Source organism: Lactuca serriola, chromosome 4 (assembly GCF_051521515.1).
Source record: "Lactuca serriola cultivar US96UC23 chromosome 4, Lser_US96UC23_V15, whole genome shotgun sequence".
NCBI lineage: Eukaryota > Viridiplantae > Streptophyta > Magnoliopsida > Asterales > Asteraceae > Lactuca > Lactuca serriola.
Window position 1 is genome coordinate 246,891,687 of NC_136411.1, and position 4,293 is coordinate 246,895,979.

Sequence of the window (4,293 nt, forward strand, 5' to 3'; positions counted from 1 at the left end):
CGCTCCCATTTCCATTCCGGTATCTCCGGTTGTTGTAGTAGTCCTGACGGTTTCTGATACTCGACCTTAACCTTAGCGCAAGTAAGACATTTACTCACGAAGGTAGCAATTTCTGCTTTCATGTTAGGCCACCAGTACAGTTTCTTAAGATCCAGATACATTTTATCTGAACCCGGGTGAACGGAATATCTTGAATTGTGAGCCTCGGTCATGACTACGTTTCTGAAACCACCATGATTTGGGGTCCAGATTCGGTCCATGAGATAGTAGGCTCCGCCACCCTTGACTTCTAAATTCTTCTCCATTCCTCGCAGGGATTCACCCGCCACATTTTCAGGTTGCAAAGCTTCCATTTGTGCTTCCTTAATTTGTGTGGATAGGTGGGAATGGATAGTCATGGTCAGAGATTTGACCCTCCGACCAGTGTATTCCTTTCGACTGAGGGCGTCGGCTACTACGTTGGCCTTGCCAGGATGATAACGAATTTCGCATTCGTAGTCATTCAGTAACTCAACCCATCGTCGTTGTCGCATGTTGAGTTCCTTCTGATCGAAAATGTGTTGAAGGCTCTTGTGATCGGTGAATATAGTACTCTTTGTTCCGTATAAGTAGTGCCTCCAGATCTTCAGAGCAAATACCACTGCTCCTAACTCGAGGTCGTGTGTCGTATAGTTCACTTCGTGTGTCTTAAGCTGTCGGGAGGCATAAGCGATAACCTTCCCTCTTTGCATAAGAACACAACCAAGTCCTTGATTTGAAGCATCGCAATACACTACGAAGTCTTCTATCCCTTCGGGGAGGGATAGTATCGGTGCGGTGCACAAGGCCTGTTTTAGTGTCTGGAATGCCTTCTCTTGTTTCGCTTCCCAGTCAAAGGCCACTCCTTTCTGGGTTAATGAAGTAAGAGGTTTCGCAATGCTCGAAAAGTTCTTTATGAATCTGCGATAGTAGCCAGCTAGACCTAGAAATTGACGAATTTCTGTAGGTGTCTTTGGTGCCGACCAGTTCTCAATAGCCTTAATTTTGGAAGGGTCCACGTGTATACCTTTCTCGCTAACAACGTGACCTAAAAATTCGACTCTTCGAATCCAAAATTCGCATTTAGAGAACTTCGCATAGAGTTTCTCCGTTCGCAGTGTTTCTAGGACTTTTCGTAGGTGTTGACTATGCTCTTCCTCACTTCGAGAGTAGATAAGTATATCATCGATAAAGACGATGACGAACTGATCCAAGTAAGGGCGGCATACCCTATTCATTAGGTCCATAAATACTGCTGGTGCATTGGTTAATCCGAACGGCATCACCACGAATTCGTAGTGTCCATAACGAGTTCGGAAGGCTGTCTTTGGAATGTCCCTCTCTAGAACTCGTAATTGGTGATATCCGGATCGCAGGTCTATTTTGGAGAAGTAGTTCGCCCCTTGAAGTTGATCGAATAGGTCGTCGATACGGGGTAGAGGATAGCGGTTCTTGACAGTAAGTTTGTTCAGCTCTCTGTAGTCGATGCACATACGGAACGATCCGTCTTTCTTCTTTACAAACAAGACCGGTGCTCCCCAAGGTGAGAAACTTGGTCTTATGAATCCTTTGTGAAGGAGTTCATTAAGTTGACTGGAAAGTTCCTGCATCTCTGCTGGTGCAAGACGATAAGGCGACTTCGCTACTGGGGTAGCTCCTGGAATTAAGTCGATTCTAAACTCGACTTGGCGTTGCGGTGGTAATCCTGGCAGTTCTTCTGGAAAGATATCGGGAAAGTCGCGTACTACCGAGATGCTCTTGATGTCCTTCAGTTCTTGACTTGTATCGACGATGTGCGCTAGGAATGCTCGACAATCCTTCCGCAAGCACTTTCGAGCTTGGATGCACGAAATGATGCGAAGGTTTGCACTAGATTTGTCGCCGTAGATAACTAATGTTTCGTTGTTTGGGAGGTTAAGACGGACTGCTTTCTCAAAGCACATGATGTCGGCGCGAAGAAGGCTCAACCAATCCATGCCGACTATGACGTCGAAACTTTTAATTTGAACCGGCATGAGATTGATTGGGAAAGAATGGTCGTCTAATGTTAACGTACAGCCCATGTATATGCAATTTGTGTTTTCGGTTTTTCCATTGGCCATCTCTATAGTGAATGATTTTTCTAACTTGCTAGGTTTAGGTTTAAGTAAATGAATAAAGTTTTGACTCACGAAACTTCTCTCCGCCCCACTATCGAATAATATGCATGCGTATGAATTATCGAGAAGGAACGTACCAGCAACAATAGTTGGGTCAGCTACAGCTTCGTTGTGGCCTATTGCGAAAACTCGTCTCACACCTCCGGTGCCTGCTGCCTTAGGACAGTTTCTCTGGTAGTGGCCCACCTCGCCACAACCGTAGCAAGCCTGCCCTACACCCGCACCGGGAATTTGAGTGATCGGCTTTGCGGGTTCCTTGCAGAAACAGGCTGTGTGCCCTTTCTGGCTGCAGTTGGCGCACTGCATAGCTCGACAAAGTCCATGGTGGTGGTAATTGCATTTGGTGCATTTTGGGAGGTTGCCTATATAAGGCTTTGTTGGGTAGGTATTTGTAGGGGCTGTAGCTGGTACAGTGGCCGCATTTACTGACACCAGCTGTTTCTTTGCGGATTCTTGGGAAGATCCACCCTTCCCTTTAATCCATGCTCTCTTCCTGCCATTGTTGTTGTTGTAGTTGTTGTAGTTGTTGTTTGCTTTCTGTGGGGCTGGTGCAGAAGTGGTTGAGTTCTGATGACCTCCGTAGTCGATCAGAGATTGTGCCAGTTCCTTAGCACTTTCAAAGGTGTCAGGTTTAGAAGCTAACACGCTTGATCGCATTTGGGGCGTCAGTCCCCAGATGTACCTTTCTATCTTCTTGCTCTCGGGAGCAATCATATCTGGACAAAGGATTGCCAGCTCGCAAAATCTGTTGGTATAAGTAGCGATGTCGGTACCAACCATTCCGAGATTCCATAGCTCGTGTTCAAGCTTTTGAATCTCTCCCCGTGGGCAGTATTCTCTCATCATCATGGCCTTCAAGTTCTCCCAGCTTATGGAGTTTGCCACGATTAGGGTGAGTACTTTAACGTGGCCATTCCACCAAGTTAAAGCTTTATCGAGAAGGGTGAAAGTTGCAAATTTGACCTTGCTGTGCTCGGGGCAGGAGCATATTTCAAAGACTGCCTCCGTCCTTTCGATCCACTGCCTCAGGGCCATCACACCACCAGTACCATAAAACATCCGGGGCTTGGCATTAGTGAAGTCCTTATAGGTGCATTCTCGAGGTGGTCCATGACTCTCGCCATGGTTGGATAGGTGTGTGCCAGATCCCGAGCCATTAGTACTCGAGTTATTGATCTGTGACATGGCAGCTGCCACTGCCGCGGTGACTGCTGCTTGAAACATAACAGCATCAAATTGAGGTGGTGGAGGTGGTGGTGGTATAGGTGCTTCCTCACCGTTGTTTCGCCTTGGATTCCTACGCGGAGGCATCCTTCAACTATAGATTGAAAAGACAAGGATAAGAATTTCATAGAATGGAAAAAATGTATGTGTCTCATGAACTAAATCGCTATAGTTCAACAACAGATGAAAGTATAAGTCTTAAAATAGAAAAATGAAAGTTATTTGTAAGACTGAAGGTATGAAACGAGTGTTTGGGTTCACAAAGACCATTCAATGTTCGAACGAAATACTCAACATAGTAGTAATAGTGCCACTTATATTAATATAAAAGTTGTTACAACGATCATGAAAATTTGACCCCCATAAGGGTCTCCGATTACAAAGTTCGAGAAGTTTAAAGACTTTTAGCCGAGGTCCTAAGCTATAACAAAATTTGAGTCCTAGACAAGCACTACTTGCGTCGAAGGTTGCGCTTGGAGCTTGACTCCGTATCTGATTGCTTTGACTCCATTAGACGCCTATCGAAAATGGCTTGTTGTTCCCTTAGTTCGGCGAGGGCTGCAATCATTTGCGCTTGAAACGATTCAGCTTGAAATTGGGCGTTGTCTTGCATCTTGTCCAGCCTACGGATGTCAGAAGTGTGAACCTGCACTTCCACGTTGATATCCCGGAGTCGACTAGCTTGTACTCCAGACTGATAGGACTGATTGGCTAACTTACCCACCATTACCGGGAGTGCTCGATCAGCCGAACCTCCGCCGCGGACATCATAGAATTCCCGGCACATGCCGTAGGGAGGGCGTAGGTTTTGCTGTTGGCTCCAATGGTGGAGGTGACTTCCCCAGACGGGAGTCGGTCCTTGAAAGTTCCTTACGAAGACGGGAGGTTGAAT